At 39.3% G+C, this 18217-nt stretch overlaps 1 protein-coding gene across 2 annotated transcripts in view; it reads right to left on the reverse strand.

Moving 5' to 3' along the window:
* Positions 1–16413, reverse strand: part of VSNL1 (visinin like 1) — a 112841-nt gene extending 96428 nt beyond the window's left edge. Inside the window, exons 1-2 of one of the 2 annotated variants that reach the window (XM_050754285.1) lie at positions 15993–16413; positions 10868–10888 (exon numbers count right to left, since the gene is read on the reverse strand). The gene's annotated coding sequence lies outside the window, so the exon portion shown is untranslated. The remainder of the gene's footprint in view (positions 1–10867; positions 10889–15992) is intronic. The other variant, XM_050754284.1, reaches the window with a different exon arrangement.
* Positions 16414–18217: the final 1804 nt, after the last annotated feature.

The following is an 18217-nucleotide window of genomic DNA, read 5'->3' on the forward strand; positions in this document are numbered from 1 at the left end:
AAAAACAAGGTAAAAAGAGCATCGATTCAATTTGGATTTTAGAGACCACAAATTTTCTGATTTTAGGCAAGTTGCCACATCTCTGTATCAATTTCTTCACCTCAAGTAGGGATAATATCTATTTCATTGGATTGTTGTGAAAATGAGTGAGGTAGTATGCATATAAAGCACTTGGCAGAGTCCTTGGCAAAGAGATGATACGTGCTAATGATCGTTTACAAACATGACATCCTTTAAAAAAAAAGCCATCTCTTCATCTTTCTCCTTTGCTGGGTTAACTGAGGAGACTTTTTGAACACCTGAATGTTCTAAGGTGTAATAATCTGTGAAAAGTGAAAAGACCTTGAATGAATAAACTCAGGCAGATGTAAGCTCCTTTTGCCCCTGAAATGTCTTTCTCCTTTGGCCAGAAATTCTCACCTTCCTATTCCATCTCTTAGAGACCATTTGGTGTCCTTGATTCATGCAATGTCTATATATTGAGAATCTATAGAATGTTAAGCACAGAACTGGGCTCTGAAAATAATACACTGGTGAACTAGACAAGAAATGTTCAGCCTAAGAGCTTTATTTAAATGTGAATAAGTCCTGGAAAGAACTATGGGACTTAGTTATACACATGCCACTGTGAACAATGGTAACTATCTGGTTTTGCACATTTACCATATCCCCTACTCTGTTCTAAGTATGTTACATGCACAATCCTATCTAAACTTTACAAGGACTATGTGAAATAGACTTAACGGTTTCTGTTTCACAGGCAAGGAATCAGAAGCCATGGAGCTTCTGATGTAGGGGAGGGGTTTGAATTAAGGTCTGTGTGACACTACAGCCACAATTTTCCTTCTATCATGATGTCTGCCTACCAATGACTTTTTTTTTTTTAAGACAGAGTCTTGCTGTGTCGCCCAGGCTGGAGTGCAGTGGCACGATCTCGGCTTACTGCAAGCTCCATCTCCCAGGTTCCTGCCATTCTTCCCTTCAGCCTCCTGAGTAGCTGGGACTACAGGTGCCCACCACAATGCCCGGTTAATTTTTTGTATTTTTAGTAGAGATGGGTTTCACCGTGTTAGCCAGGATGGTCTCGATCTCCTGACCTCGTGATCCGCCCGCCTTGGCCTCCCAAAGTGCTGGGATTACAAGTGTGTGAGCCACCGTGCCCAGCCACCAGTGATTTTTAATGGTCCAATTGATTTAAGAAGTGATGAACTGGCATATTTAATAATTTACTTCCTTTTATTAGATTATACCCATATATGGTTGTTCAATTGAATAAACATGGTTCTTATAATAACTAATGTAAAAGCAGGGGTTCATAAACGTCACATTTTCACTGGCATATGGACAATGCCTGCATTTGCTACAAAGATCTTTTAAAAACTACCTTTAAAATGGAAGAAAAGTCAGGGTCCAAGAGTTCTTCTTTTAGACCTAGGGTGTAAAACTCACAGATCCCGAACGACAATATGTTCGTATTGGTTATTTTGTTTGATACCATGTTTTAAAAGGCAAAGAAGCGAGGCAGGTATTCTGCTTGGTCAAAATACCATCATTTTAATACTCATGTAACACCTGGCCCGTTTCATTTAGCTCCTGCTTTAGACCATTAGCTTCTTGAAAAAAGATATTTGTCTTAAGGATCTTTATGTCTCTGGGGCTAAATTCAATTTCTGGCATAGAGCAGAAGCAAAAGAAATGTTTGCTATATGAGTGAGAAAAAAAATCCTATGGTTAAGAGTTTCTTTCAAGTATTACAGTAGAGTTGGCTCTGGTAAGAGACAGGACAAACTGAGCAAATGAAATTTGTCATTCACTACCTCCTAGGAACCCAAGAGCCTTCTTTTTAGTTTATTTTAACTAAGCTCTCTTTTGAGAAAAAATGATTAGAAATTTCTTTAAGCTAAAACATAAATGAGTTAATTCTGTTTTAAAGCACCTAACGATGTTCCCTGAAGACTATTTAGGTATATGGAATTTTGAGAAATTCAAAGATTAATGAGGTGCTGAGTCTACATTCTAGGAATTCACAGACTGTTCAGGAATACTACTACTGGATATGATGAAGAAGATAAAGATGAAGATGATAATGATGATGATGGTATCAGTAGTAGCAATGATCATACAAGCAAAGCATGGCATAAAAACTGTATTAATCAGTACTCCAGGATCTCAGCCTAGACTTGGCTCTCTTTTCTGTTTCCTGCTCCAAAACAAAGTGACAAAAATAATGGACTTCTGGGCAATTGCAGGTGGGTTTTGATTAGAAGAGGCTTTTCAGAGTTTCTGAAAGGAATGCAGCCATCTGCTCATAAAGCTGGCCCTGAGAATTACTAACTAGTTTAGGTGAATTTTCCTCAATGTTCTAAGTGTTATGACCCCTCAGGCCTAGTTTCTAGGGCCCAAGCCTCTGCCATAAAAAGCAGCCAACCTACATTCAAATTTCTTACTCTGCTAGAGATGGGCAGAAATCTATGCTGAGGACACTAGGCAGCCTGTAGTCAGAGTTATGTGCACAAAGATTTTCCTTTAAGTGGTATTTTAAAAGTTAAAATTTATAACAATAAGAGAACAGTGAGCGAAACCTTGTTCATATATACAATGGAGTGTAATCCAAGTATTTAAAATATACATTTGCAAAGAATTTTAATTGAAAAGATCATGTTTCTGCTATAATGTTATGAAAAATGTAGAATAAAAATTTTAAAGAAATAAGCAGTCTCTATTAGCAAACAATGAAAATGGAGGAAAATATAACTTAGTAATAGATTGCAGGTGATTTTTATTCTTTTTTCTGTTTTGTTTTCCAAATTTTCACAATGAGCGAATATTATTCTTTTTACTTAAAAAAGGCAAATTCCCAACCCTCACTGAGGCTCACTTAGGAGCTGTTATATAGAGTAGCAACTTGAAGGACCAGGTATCTGATAAATGAATTACCTGGAATGCCAATAGCAGTCCTCTTTAGTTCTAGTGCTTAGAGTTTTGTTAAGTGAGTTTATAAAACTAGAAAAAAAAAAGTGTTCTGAAAGAGAAAGTAATGTCTTCATTTAATTATAAAAAAAGAATTGTGTACTTCTAATCCTAGACAACCACAAAATGAATATTCTCACTGTTACAATGAAGTGATCTCAATCACCATGATAACAATCAGTGGTATCCAAGCTAGATACAAATTCAAAGAAATGACTTTATTCCTAATTATCTACCATAGGAACCAACAATCACAATTCAGACAAGATAGCTGGAATACTGTGTAGATTTTTAGCCTTCCCTCTATTATGTCATCTCTCAGTGAGTTTCCATTTACAGATGTATAACCTCATAGACCTATTACAAAGATTTGGGTACTCCTTACCAGCAACCTCCAGTTGGCATTTGAGGAGGTGATTCTCAGATAACGTAGAGGTTGCTCACTTTACATTCTCTAAATAAGTGCCATATTTTAATTTTTTCTATTAGTTTTAATTGGTATGAGGTTAAAGATATTTTATAATATTGTCATTTTTCTTAATTTGAGATAATTTTGAAGTTACAGATTTTCTTCCTTTTCATATGGGAAACTGCAGAACTGTAAACATGTCAGTGGGGAAGATTCAGAGCCATTAGTCATTAGCCACTTTGGCACAACTGTGGTCAAATATCCATCCAGGAACAAAATGGGAATGCTCTCAAAAGATCAGTTGCCAAAGCACTTCAAGAAGTTTCCTCTTAATAACAAGGTCAACCTTCTTGGTCTACTATTCCATTTTTCCTTTTTCTTTCCTCCCTCCCTCTTGCTCTTTCTTTCTCTCTTTCCCCCTCCCCCTCTTTTTATAGGAAACTAATATTCACTGAAGATCTTGTATATGCAAGAGACTGTTCTAAGCACTTTCAAAGACATTATGTTTATCCTTACAATTAATCTCAGGAGTACGATTTTCATTTTCCAAAACTTAGACAACTTGTTCAGAGTGATAAGGTCCAACTTTAAAGCCACATCTCTTTAATCCACAATATACTTCTCTCTAGTGAGATGCAGTCGTGTCTCACATAAACAGGCTGCTATCTTTTCAACAACTGGGATGTACAGACTTAATTGACACCCTGATTCAAAAAAACTATAAAAATACTTAGGAGATTTGAACACTGGCTTTATATTTGATGATATTAAGTGATTTTTTTTTTTTTTTTTTTTTTTTTTTTTTGCTGTGTTAATTGTATTGTGGATATATGTAAACTATTACACACAAGATGATATGTCTAAGATATGTCTTAATTCTTTCAAATAAACCCATTAGAGAGAGGAAGGATGGGGACAGAAATGAAACAAAGTGGCCGTAATACGGATTAACATTGGGTGATGGGTACATGGGGGCTTATTATATTATTCTCTCCAAATATGTACGCTTTCCCTAATAAAAAAATTTTAAAAATAAAAAGACGTGTGTAGGTTGGTTGTAGTTTGGTAGAACAAGAGGATTTTGGGTTTGAACAACACATTTATCACTTAATGTCTATGTGACCTTGGGCAAATTACTTTCATCTCAGAGACACAACTTCTCAGTCACAAAATGAAGCTTACCTTGCAGACACTTACCTTGCAAAGCTGTAAGTAATGAGGTAACGTGTGTAAGTATCCAACACAGAGCACTGTACATGCTAAGTTTTTTTTGTTTGTTTTTTGTTGTTTTTTTTGAGACAGAGTCTCACCCTGTCGCCCAGGCTGGAGTGCAGTGGTGCGATCTCGGCTCACTGCAAGCTCCGCCTCCCGTGTTCCCGCCATTCTCTTGCCTCAGCCTCCTGAGTAGCTGGGACTACAGGTACTCGCCACCATGCCCAGGCTAAATTTTTGTAGTTTTTAGGAGAGACGGGGTTTCACTATGTTAGCCAGGATGGTCTCGATCTCCTGACCTCGTGATCCGCCCGCCTCGGCCTCCTAAAGTGCTGGGATTACAAGAGTGAACCACCGAGCCTGGCCTTCTTCTTCTTCTTCTTTTTTTTTTTTTTTCACAAAATTGCTAGCTATTATTATTATAAGGCATACATGATCTCTGCTTTCATTTACTTGCTCTTGAGACCTAGCCTAGAGATAACTTTCAATATTCAGATTAATTCAATTTTGGCTAACAGCCAAAGACAAGTGATACAGGTAAGCCCTTTATGTACACGGTCTTCTACTGAGCACCTCTTTGGAAGAATGTCAGCTCTCCTAGTTTCTCCTATGCCACTGGTGACTTGGATCTAGATCAGTTTCCTCTGTCCTCTTCCAGTTCACATGGATTTCTTCTAACACCCATACCAGCAATTCTGGCCAAGGCCTCTTGTTTTAAGAATGAATCATATACCATTTTATATTATTCCTTGTATAGCCACTTTATCAAAGTATTGGCTATATTATTCTCTCATCACTGCTGCAAATATGCTCTATCATGCCTCCCTTCTCCATCCCAAGATGATATCTTGGACTGAGTTATATTTTTTCAGTCACTTCTAGTTATCAGAAAAGTTGTTGTTTCTAGATATTAAAAAAGTTTAGTCTAATTTAAATATAAATTTCCACTATACCAATTCAGTCTTTCCTTAACTAGGATTTCAATCTAGCAGTGGGGAGAGGGGGTAATCTGTTCTCTTGTCCTGCTTGCTTCCCTCTTCTATTATTCGCTCTGCTGCTTCTAGGGAGGGAGCAGAGAAGGGGACTATATAGGAAATGGACAAGGTCTTACTTGACTGGTGCCTGTGTAACCTGGCACTCTGTGAGTCTGATGCCCAAATGCTTTGCCATTACCCTGGGGTGTTTGAAGACTCTTTAACAACTCCTGACTGGGAAGTTCCAAACTTCACAATTTACAATTTCAATGCACAGTTGACTTACTGCTCCACCTATTCTGCTGGCCTCAATGATACAGCTCTCTAAAGGGGACTTAGACATGTATCAGACATGATTTCTTCCCTCAAGAAATTTCCAGTTTTATGTGAGAGCTGGCATGTATACAGCAATTATGTGTTCAGATGTGCTAAGAGGACTGAGAAGTAACTTTTGGTTGCATTCCCTTAGGATGACTGGGTTAGGATATCTAAGGAAGTTTCAGATTTTTATCATCAGAGCAGCTCCTGCGAAGTGATTTCCATAGTCCTTGAAGAAAACTCATCTCTGTTCATGAGTTCAAGAGCTTATCCAAGACAGACTACCTGTGTTTGCATGCACATGTGGGTCTCCTTTGTTTCTCCTGTTGGTCTTACTGTCTTTACATTGTTTGGATCTGTATATGCATGCTGATTCCTGGAAGGGAAGTCCCAGTTACCCTCATAAGCTTTTCTTAACCCCAGTAGGATGAAAATCTTATTTCCAAAGCTTCCCTGCTAGAACAAACACATGAGCTTGACTGTGGTTGCGTTTGTTTCCACAAGGGTCTCTTTAGAAGCCAAGACATGCTCACACCACTGAGAAATGGCTGTGGGCTCAGGTTCTACAACCACAGCATAAGAAATCCAGAGGCAGATTTAAACGATACAGATGTGTCTCAATTTAGGCTTTTCCTTCTAGATTATTTTACTTCAAAATCATTTTTTCAATTTAACTGTGAAGACCTAGTTATCATAGATCTATCATTCTATATCCCAGGACCTACAGTAGGGGCGGGGAGAAGACAGGGGACTTATTTTAGCAGATATAACCATAATATAATAATTTGCAGAAGATCAATACTTTGATTATAAATCACCTTTTTTAAATCTCAAATTTTAAAGTTGAATGATGTAAACAATAAATTCTTTATTGTCACATGATATTATGCAATCTGTGGAGTATGTTCACAATAACTCATAACTAGAAAGGGTAGGTGATATCATACTTATTCTCACATGAGGAAACTAAAACTCAGAGAAGTTAAGTAAGTCTTCCATGGCTACATACTATGATGCCTAAAGCATGGGGGTGATGCCTAAAACACACATCTAATGACTACTAAGTTTGTGTACTTTCTATTACATAGTTCGGCTTTTGTCTTTCTAAACCAGTTTTTCCAACTGAGTTCTTCAGAATGACAATGAAATGTTGATAAGTATATTTTCACATAAGTTTCCTGTACAAACAGGTGTGGAAATACATGATTAATCAAAGCTAAACAGATTCAGTGGTCTTTACCACAGGACTACTCAGACTTATTATTAACATGAAAATGAGCACTGGGAATATCTAAGAGTGAGATGTAGTAAGCATTTTCCCCCAGAGAAGCGTTTCAAAAAACTCTTTGTTTCTATAAAGATATATTTCCAAAACCCTGATAGGTATTCTTACCACTGAATTTAAACCATCCTCCCTTTCAACCATGCACTTGATCTAGAATGAGAAAATTTCAATAGGGCTTCCTTTTTAATGCTGTCTTGTAAGTAATGATTTGTTATAAAGCTATTACTCTTAAATATTTTGCTTAAAACTGCACAAAACAATCTATTACAGTACATTGAACATATTGTGTATATATCATGTATGTATGTATGTATCCATCTATCTGGATGTATGTGCATCTCTACCTCACCCCTACCTTGAGTACCATTCTCTGCACTTGGTCAATCTGCGTTAGTGCACACTTCTACAAACACTCAGGAAATGAAGGTTCTGATAGGCTAAACCTGATCTGAACATGTTCTGCAACATGTGTTGTGTGTATGGCCCCCCTTTTCTGTCATTTATTTGGTGTTATTTGAGAAGCAATTGTTTGATAAACAAAAGATACGCAAGTGGTATCGCCAGATCCTGCATAAGAGTTGAGGTATGGGCATCTCCTGGAGTGTTTAACAGGTGCTAGGGCACCTTGGGGGAAAAGGTAAAGGAAAAGAGAGGATAAAAATCAGAAGATAATTAAGCACTGTCAGATGTCCTCTGACATTATTTATGAAGAGCACCACAGAATCACTGGAGCTGGGGAGGACTGTTAATCAACTGAACGTTAGTCACTAGAGGCTCTGAAAACTTTAGCAGAAGACATGTCTTAAACAAATGAAAGAGGTTTTCTAAACAGATGCAGGAACGCAGGCCTAAGGTAGGGCATTGATTCAGTTAGCACACCCTTTCTAGGACTGCACTCACCATGCTACCTGGGATAAGTGTATGTTAGCTATTATTTAACTATGAGCCAATTAGGACAAATATACTTGGAAAAAAATGCAGCAGGACATCTAGAACACTAACCTAGGAGAAACGGTGAAATGTAGACTGAGAAGGTGGTCAAAAAAGATAAGATGTAGGCAGGAGAAAAGATTGGGGTGTGCAGGGGGAGAAGGAATTATTTATGTTCCAAGTTCTTTCAGGTACTATATACACATTACTATATTAGGCCTTCAACATTCATGTAAGATAACTGCATTATCCCTATTTTCACCAGTGAGAAAATAAACTCAAAAGATTAATTAGAACAATAACCCTACTCAATTCTATGAATCATCAAGGAGTTGTCCTATTATACAAAGAAATCTCAGAATTTAGGTGCAAGTTTTGTAGACTTCAAAAAGAGAAAAAGATGCCCTTTTTTATCTACAGATTAGAAATACACCTGAAATTTCCTAGGAAATTGGGCAGGAAATAGAGGAAGAAGGAGGGAAATCCTGAAGGAAATTGAAAAGGCTCTTTGAGGAGTTAAGAACAGTAAGGCCATTTTGGATTTGATGTGTGTGGGGACGGGGGGTGGGGGTAATGTGCAGAGGGACTAAAAACATTTTTTTTGGTTCAGTAGGAAAGAGCAGTTGGAAGTTACCTCTTCCTTTATTGTAAAAGCCTGGGAGAAAAGAATGAAAGAGTAGCTCATTTAGAAGACTCTTCCCACAGACACACATCGAATGATTAGTCATGAAATGGGTTGGAAAAATAGAGGAGGTGTGGGGAGAGTATCAGATAGAAATCCTGTTTTGGGAAAGTATTAAAAGATAGAAGTATCACAGTATAATATTTAACCAAAAAAGCAGGGCTCCTGAAATGTTTTTTATTGAAGTTCAGTGATCAACTGTGGGTGCATGTTGGGGGAGAAGGGAAACATGTTATTTAGCTACACTGAATAATAATTCATAGATAATCTTAAAATATATCCAATAAGGAAATAAACTTAAAAATTTCCTTTCAGTTCCATATTCAGGTCACAATTATATGCTGGCATTATATAGTAGGGTGATGATGATAAAGTAAAGGCATAATGGAAAGGGGATGCATTTAAAGAAGGAATAAGGGAAACAAAATTTGAAGTCTTAGTGGAGGCATTTATTTCATTCTGAAATAATTCTGTGCATTCATACCACCTTTTCATTTCACTTGACTTAAAATTGCATTTATCGGTCTTCTCCATTAGGCATAAATTCTTGAAGGCTGGGATTGTATCTTACTTAATTTTGTTCTACAGTGACTACACAGAGCTTGGCACACTTACTCAATAAAGCTAAGTTTTATAAGGTAGGGTAAGCACTGTAAACTGTTCACTATTTGATTCCTTATTTAGAAGTTCTGCAATGAATGGAGATTGCTTCAACTCAGTGACCAAAGTGTCTTATGAGCTATTGATTTCTGATTAAAGTGATGCTAATGATAAGGATAAATATTATTTATTATACATTTTCAATAATAAGCCATTATATTCTTTACATATATAATCTTCTATTTTCTGTTCAAGAATCCTGTGAATTACTATTAGAAACTGAGGCTGAGAGTTTAAACAATTTATTCAAGGTCACAGAACGAATAAACTATGGCCCTGGGAATTTTTGTCTAAGTATTAATATACCTAGCTTGAGAACTTTGTACTTCCGCTCATAATTTTCTCTGAGCCAACTGAAATCACGGTTAGAAGTTTTTCCATTCACAAACTAAAAATGAGGAAAGACCAACAGTTTAGTGGTTTTCATCTCACTCTGAAGAATCAATACTTTTATAATCATTTAAAAGAATAACAATTTTATACACAGGATTTAAGTTTACTTCACAATTTCCTTTCATTTTTCATAAAATTTTTCATATGAACAAGAAAGCAAAAAACATCAAGCACTTTATATAAAGTTACAGAAACTCTTGAACTTCTGGAATTAACAAAATTGATAGTCTTCCATTAACTCATAACATCAAATGCCAAGAATTTCAGCAAACAGAACTTGGTAATTGAACGTGAGCCTTGTGCAGCACTACTTGATACATTAAAAGCAAAATATTGTATTAATAAGATTTCAACTTCATTAATAATGCTTAATGGGTCTCCAACGGGACATTTTACTCAAAATTTAAAATTAGACTTCAAGAAATCAGAAATAAACACACTAATCACAAATTACTAAAACCAATGAAAAATATAAAACACTAGTCTCCTGTAGCACCAGGGTTTACAATTTCAAGAATTCTTGAATTGCAAAAAGATCCTAAAATATAAGATAACAGAAATATTAGGATCTGTTGATTTACATTAGAAAAAATTCACCCAGGTTTCAAAGTACATTTAACATGTTAATGATTTGCCAAAAAAACCCCAAAAACTATTTACATAAAGCTCCTCAAAAGTTCATAGTCTTTCAGAGCCTAAGAAATAATAAACAAGATCCAAAAAAACGAGGAAAAAATGTACTTAAAAAGTGAGAGATTTCTATTCTCAGAAAAGTACTATATGGGCAACAATGAATAGGATTCTCTCTATGGATCGATGATAATTGCAGATAAATTTAACTGATTTGTTAACACTTTGCCTTTTATGAGCAATGCCTCATAAAAATAAAATCTACTTTAAGTAAAAGAGATCTACTTTCTACAAAAAGTTCAGTAATTATTGTATTAGGTACACTGAGCTTGAAGACCACTTAGTGAATGAGAGTATTCCAAGTCTTAATTGTAATTTAGAACAAAAGGAAATAGAATGCTCACCTGGAAATAATCCAACAAATCCTGGGAATTACCATGCATTAAAAAAAAAGAATAAACAATTGATGGTTACACAGCAGGTCATCTGTGTTAGGACTGCAGTAAATAAGTAAAGAGGTGGAGAAATTCAGAGAAAGTGTAAAAATTGTGAAAATCACCCAATCTGCATGCTTTAAGTTAGCTGATAGGGGTATAGAACAGCTCTTGAATGTATTCACAGGCACCTTATTATTAAAGTGTCAAACCTCTTTGAAGATTCCTCAGTAATTTACTATTCCATTTCTGTTTCATTCATTAAATAGTTTCTAAAGCATCTCCAAGACCCTTCCATTAGTAAAAGTTCTCAATGATTTAAGCTGGGAGCAACACAAACTATTTTGATTCATTTTAGAGAGCATAAGTTATCTTTAGAAACAAACTGTAAATGAGAAATGCAATGCTGTGGTCCCCTCACAGTGTGAACATGTTAAAATAATTCCATAGTTCAAGGGAGCATGATCTAAGTGGAGGACATAGCTACCACAGTCTAGATTTATATTCACTCTTTTACTTATCAATATTCTTATTCTTGTAAATAGGTAAAAATACTTTATCTTTTTACTTATTAAGAGACAAAAAGGAGAATACACATGTAAATAGATTTAAAAGCATTCTTAGCGGTATTAATATAATGCTTTAATATCTTTACAAAAAATAAATCATTAAATAATTTTTTTGAGATAGTGTCTCACTTTGTCACCCAGGTATAAAATAATTTTTAGTACAGTTTTTTCTCATTATTAACAAAGATATTTAAAGAAATGTTAATTGTGCACATGGTTTTAGTAGAAATTTAATTTGTTGATATAATTAACAAGGTACATGCAACTGATTCTTATTAGAACAAATATTTAATTGACAAATATTGAGTTTCCACTATAAAAGACATTGTACTGATATTGTGGAAATATTGTAAAAGGTCATTAAAATCATTGCTCTTCTAGGCAGTGAATTCATATTGTAGGGGCACCTTTAAGATAAAAAAACTTCCTGAAGATACTATTTTTAAAAATAGACTGGAGGGATGGATTAGGTGACTTATATGGATCTTGTCCAGCTCACATATTCTGTTAATCATATGAATTAACCATTGGGACAGCAAAAATATCAATCATTCTTTAATATATCTCTGTACCATTTGATACTTTAGGAAAATTAATATGTTTATATTCGCTATACATAATGAAGATGGACATTGTCAATTTCAACCTTAGATTAATTAAATGTGATCATTTCTGTGAAGACAGCCTTCCTATTTTCCTAAATAATCACTAATTTTAGGAGCATAGAAATCACTCAAAACAAAGAAAAAGACCTTGAGAACAGTGAAAATATATTGCTGTTGTCAATTAGGAAACCACATGTTTTATACTGATGCTGAACTGTTATTCTGTAAACTCCCTAGGGAGCTTCTCCACAACGTTTGGAATTCATAACTACATGCAACCCAAACAGAAAATCTATAGCTTGCCCAGGACGATATTCCTGATGCTGTAATCCTATCACATGTGACTCACATGTAATGGGGAGGTGATTCACAGTGTAGTAAATCAAAGCAGGGCACTTAGCAACTACAAATCTCCACATCTCTGGGAAGGCTATCTGGTGTTCAGAATACCTTGGAATGGGTATTCTGCAAGGGTGTATGAATGGGTATATCAGCAAGATCAGGTAACATCTAACTAACCCAAGACCATTTGTCAGAAACAGACTCTATCCAAGACAGAGCTCATCCCAATTCAGTCAAGATTTACCGACAGAGGAGGGGTTAAATTAAATTGTTAATTGGTAAAGGTGTTGAGAAACTCACCACCTTGCTTCTTAAAAGCTTCAACAACTTCCAAGAGTAGTTACCTAATCTTTGAAATAAGAAAGAAACTCCAACTGGGCCTTCCTCTGGTTTTGCATTCCAGTTTTCAAGCTCCTCCTTTCCTAATGCCTCAGCTTTTTTCAGGTAAGAATCCTTAGTATTTCCGCATTTGTGGTAGTTGTGCGTATCTTTCTGAGTGCCTGGGAGATTACATTTCTGGAGAAGAAAACAGGAAGGCCTAGACTATCTTTAGGAGGCGTAGAATGTTATTGTATAGGCACTCAGGGAATTTTTATGGAAGAAAGGCAGAAAAGAAGGAGGAAATGGAGAAAGCAAAAGAGGAAAAAAAGGAGAAAAAACAGGAGGAAGGTGGGAAGGCCAGTTAGGCAGGTCATCTTGTCTGCTTTGCAGTCCTCATCCAGCAAGATGAGAGCAGAAACTGCGCAAGAATAAAACAAAAGATCTGCCTGAGGAAAAGCTATGCAAATACCTTAAAAGCTTTAAAGGATGAAAACGTTGCACTACTCTCCTCTACAGCACAACTTCAGGTTAAACCAGTCAAGCCTTCTTCCTTCCGTCTTTCTGTCTCTTCCCTTTCCCTTCTCTGCAGGTGGCTTTATCTGGAGGATTTCCAGGAAGGCTGGAGACAGGCATCTCTAATTTGGGTTCTGCCTCCTAGGAGCCAGAGGAGAGTTGGCAAAGTCCACTCTGGGTTTACCCTACAGTTTCCTCACTCCACGAAGTCCTAATCTCTGCAGCTGCAGTGGTTTTGGAGGAGGATAGATAGGGAGAAAAGTGGCAATGTAACTGCAGTGTCTTTGAAGGCTGGATTCCCTGAAGAATTTTGGGGAACAGAGCAGGGAAAGGATGGAAATGGGCCCTGGGCAGTTCTCAAACAGAAACTGCATATTCTGATACGCTAGTGCTTCCCCCAAACGCCAAGGATTCGAAAGAAATTGACTGAGATGCAGAGGAGGCCAGAAAAGCCAGACTAAACATCTAATGAGGTGGGGATAGTAAAGGTGAGGGGGCAATAAAAAAGAGAGAGAAAGAGACCTTACAAAGACAAAGAGAGGCAAGGAAGAGAAATGAAGTGGTAATAAAAAGGGACCCCTAGAGACAATCTCAAAAGATGTGCTGGAGAGCAGACAGTTATTTATTTGAAGTCTGCAGCAATGTCACTGAGACTGCTGAAAATGAAGGAGAGAAGGAAACATTTACACTCAACATTACTTTTTAATTGTTTATTCCATAGACTAGAACTTAATTGACTTTTCTCTAGATCCATGGTTCTGGGCCTCAGTTTCCTCATCTACAAAGCAAGGGGTTTAGACTAGATACCTTACAGGGTCTCTACCTAACTTGATCCTCTCTGTCAACCTACGAGCCAGGAACTCCAAGACCAAGGATTTATTAGTTTTGATACCCAATTCCCCCCTTTTTCTTCTACCATCCCTCTTTATCAATGCAGTGCCAACACCTGCACCATTCATTGAACTGATGCCAACGCTCAGTGATGACAAGGAATATGGCTCAACTGTGACAAATGATTAGTCCTTCTGCCCTGGAGTAAGGAAAGAAGGAATAGACAAGGCAGTATGATTTATACTTTGGATTTCCAATGAGAGGTTCTTCTCGAATTTTCGGTTACAAATTTCATGCATTTAAAAAAATTATAAATTCCTTTGAGGGGTTCCAAATGGTTGGACTGATCAAAGGCCAAAGAGCCGTATTTGATGGGCCCCATACCTGATTTGAGGGAAAATTTATTTCATTTCATCCCCAAAATTGGATTTGCTTATTTCATGGAAATCCAGCACGCACTAGTCATGCTTTTTTCTCATCTTTCTGCCTCCCATTCTGCCAACCTGCTTCAGTGCAGCATTTTCTGGGGTTATTAAACACCCAAGGCTTAATGAGAGTGCATTCATGAGTAAGTTCTTCAATGATGCAGGATCACCCCCTACTCCCCACCCCCCACACACACAAACACACATAGGCAGTTTAAATGATAGTGGGGGTAAAATGTGTTTTCACAAGAGTTTCATTTTAAATTTGTCTCAACCTGAAATTCCTTTAGAAATTAAAATAGATATTAATACATAGAAATAAAACTCCCCAGCTTCTCTTGCCTTCAAGTGGAAAGTGATACACAAATAGTATGTACTTAGTGTTTTCCACACCCACCAACAATTCTATTTTATTTTAGTTTCCAAAATATGGACAGGAGGGCAACTCTAGAAAAATGGATTCCCACTCTGGCATCTCACAGGGCACTGATCAGGCAATGCTAAGCACTCATCATTTCCACCACACAGGGAGCATCAGCCTCTCCTCGCTCCTTCCCCATACACATTCTCGTACCCCTGAGGGTATTCAGCATTCTGATTTCCACTCGGGGTTTGACCTTGCAAAGACCCTTCCTTCTTCCAGTTTCTGGGCAAGGAACAACCCATTTTAACTTAAAACACAAAACGACCTTTTATCCTTTAAAGAAATACTACCGAATGTAACACACCTTGATTTACATTTTTTAACCCCAGATTCCGGATGGCGAACGCGGAATGCAAAGGCAGGTAACTAGTTTGGGTCTGACAGTCCCCATTCAGCGACCGAATCTGTGACTCCGTTCAAAATCGACAGTGCGGTAGAGCATCTTTCCCTTTTCTGCCCATTCACCATTGTGACGAAAAATCAAAAACGAAAAAATTATCTACTCATTTCTGAATACTGAGAGAAATGTGCTCATTTAGCTCCTGACTCCGTGGATCTTAAAAACTAACATCCCGCTCAGAGATCAACCATGATTTCCATACCAATCTCATCCACTCAGTTTTACTTAGCAAACACCTTTGCTGCCCTTCCACGGTGAGAAAAATGGTGCACCAATCCCACGGATGACAGGTTGCTACTCGACTGCACCCGCTCAATAGTTTTATCAGCAACCGGAAAACTTCACAATCGGTCAATTAGCTACTTAAATCTGTCTAAGACAAACTAAGAAAGCATCTCAGTTTCACCTGTCTTAAATCTAGTCTAAGACAATCCCCCAAACACGCCGCATATAAACACTCCCCCTTCCCCCACCCACAATATTCCAAAAGATCCCCCATGGACTAACAGCACATTCAGATCGCCAGCATTAAGCAAGGCAATTGTCACCATGCATTTAGACGCATCTATGCAAAGCAAAGTATGTGACAATAGCCAAAGCATCTCTCTGACAGTTGGTTGCATTACACATGCAGAAATGCAACGAAGATTGTATTTTCCACTTACAGTTATAGCGCTGCGCACGGTCACTTAACGAAAATGATAAAACTCAACAGTTCTTTTTAAAAATATATATTTAATTCGGGTAAACGCTTAAGCGTGTGTGGTTCTCTCTCGCTCTCTTTTTCTCCGGAGCTCTGGGCTGCTTAAATCCCTCTTGGATAGCGCCTAGCAAGCCCAGCCGCTGCCGCAACACGCTCGGGTAAATCTCTGCTGCAGATTGGGAATCCCATAGAAAATCTAGGGTCCCTGGAGCTGGATGCGCAGGCGCGCGAGCCTCCGCCTCTCCAGGCACCCCCTCCCCTTTCCTCTCTTCCCTCCTCCCTCAGCTCCGCAGCCCCAGCTAGGAGAACTCGGGAGCCTGTGACCAAAAGCCGCCTGGCGATGGCGCATGCTCAGTCGGAGGGGCTCGGAGTTTCCGCGGGTGGATTCCACGTCTCCAGATTTTAGCAGAAACTCAAAAGGAAAGTAGATAGGAAAAGGGAGTCCGACTATCCGAGCAACCTGCACCTGGACTGGCGCGAGGGAGTGCGGGTTGGGCTCGCCACGCCCCGCGGTTACCGAACCTGGTGGCTGAAGGCCGAGGGCAGAGATGGAACACGTGGAGCCGCTTTTCCCGCTGCTCTCTGTCCTAGCCGGCCCCCGGCCCACCCTTTGTCAGGCTGTAAGGTGAAGGAGAAAACTGCAGAAATCTCCGAAGGAAGACTTCCCAGCAAGCTGTGAGCTCGTCTACCTGGCTTACTGAAGGAACGGTTATGGTGGTCATTTTGTCATGGGCCATTTCATCCGAGGGTCTTCTGCAGGAGTATTGGGAGCCGGTTCCTCCAGCACCCAGTGCCCCGGACAGTCTCAGTCCAGAACGGCGTTGGAAAAATGTGTGTTAAAAGGAGATGGGATCCGAGGCTTCTTGCCCTGTGTACCCTGAGGCAAGCGCATTCTGTATGCACTTAAGTGTTTTAAAAATATGCTTTGCATCTGGGGTGGGAGGGGGTGGGTGAAAGGGCGGGAATGAACCATTTTGCGAATCCACGTTTAAGGGCTCTGATTAGGCCATGGTAAAAAGCCCCGTTTGTGTCCTTGAACAACTAACAGGTTTGCCAGTCCTCCCCCGGCTCCCCATTGGCCTGCCCCCAAAGCCTAGAAGGCTCGGCAAGGAGTAGTGCCCAATAAATGTTTGGTCGGTCGCTTCCCTACCAGAAAAGCAAGGAGAATTCCCAGGTGTTCCCAACCAGACCAGTTTCCTCAAGTGTGTATGTTGAACCTGCACTCATTCAACAATTATTCACTGAAGACTTTACAAAACTATTAGAAACTCTTTCATACTTTGGGAATAAGTGCGGTTAACAAAACCCCCCTCCTGGGCTTTACATTCAGGTGGGAGTTTTATTTTCAAGGGAGGGAAGTTTTGGTGGCGCGATGAAGTTCGACGTTCTCCTTAAAGCAGAGCGCTGTACAATTTGCACAGCGTCTTCACACACCTTATCACGTTCAGGAAAACTATAGAGTTGACCTACCCTTCGGTGCTGGGGGACACCAAGATCGTCTCCCGTGGCAAATGAGCTCTAAATTGACAAATCTCCAGCTGCTCCTGGTTCCAAGTCGAGGAGTCTAGCTTTGAACAAACTTGAGACTACTTAAGTGGGCACCAGGAGAAACTCCGCCAGACAAGTCTGTGGCTACCGACATGCTAAGTGAAGGCCTCAGGCAGTGACGCCTAAGCCTCATTCACTGCCAACCTGGCCAGCCCAGAACCCAGGAACTGGCTTCCCGGGAGGGACGCCTAGGGGAGGTTGCGCAGAGAAGGGACGCGCTCTCGGGACTCCCGGGACACCGCCCGCGGCTCTTCCCTCACTGCAGGGCTCTTCCGCCGGTACTGGTGACCGCGGAAACCCGGAGCGCGGAGTCGCGCGGACCAGGGCGCGCGGCCCCGGCGCGCTGCGGCAGCCGAGGAGGTTTAGAATCTGGCGGGCTCCAGCCCTTGGCTCTGGAGCCGCAGTGCGCACGGCGCTGCGGGACTCCCGGGCGCGCTGGACTGCTCCTGTTTCCTGGGACCGGCGGGGGGAGTCCGTTCTGAATAAGTCACTTCTTTTTAGCTAGAAAAACGACCTTCAAGGCTTTCAAAATCTCGTCTTTGGTCGATTTCCCCTACTACAGCATTTTACGCTGGGTTCTCTGTTTTCTCTCTCGAGAACAGCCTCCGCACTGTAATCTGTCTGCATCAACCCAAAGGG

Source organism: Macaca thibetana, chromosome 13 (assembly GCF_024542745.1).
Source record: "Macaca thibetana thibetana isolate TM-01 chromosome 13, ASM2454274v1, whole genome shotgun sequence".
NCBI classification, from domain to species: Eukaryota; Metazoa; Chordata; class Mammalia; order Primates; family Cercopithecidae; genus Macaca; species Macaca thibetana.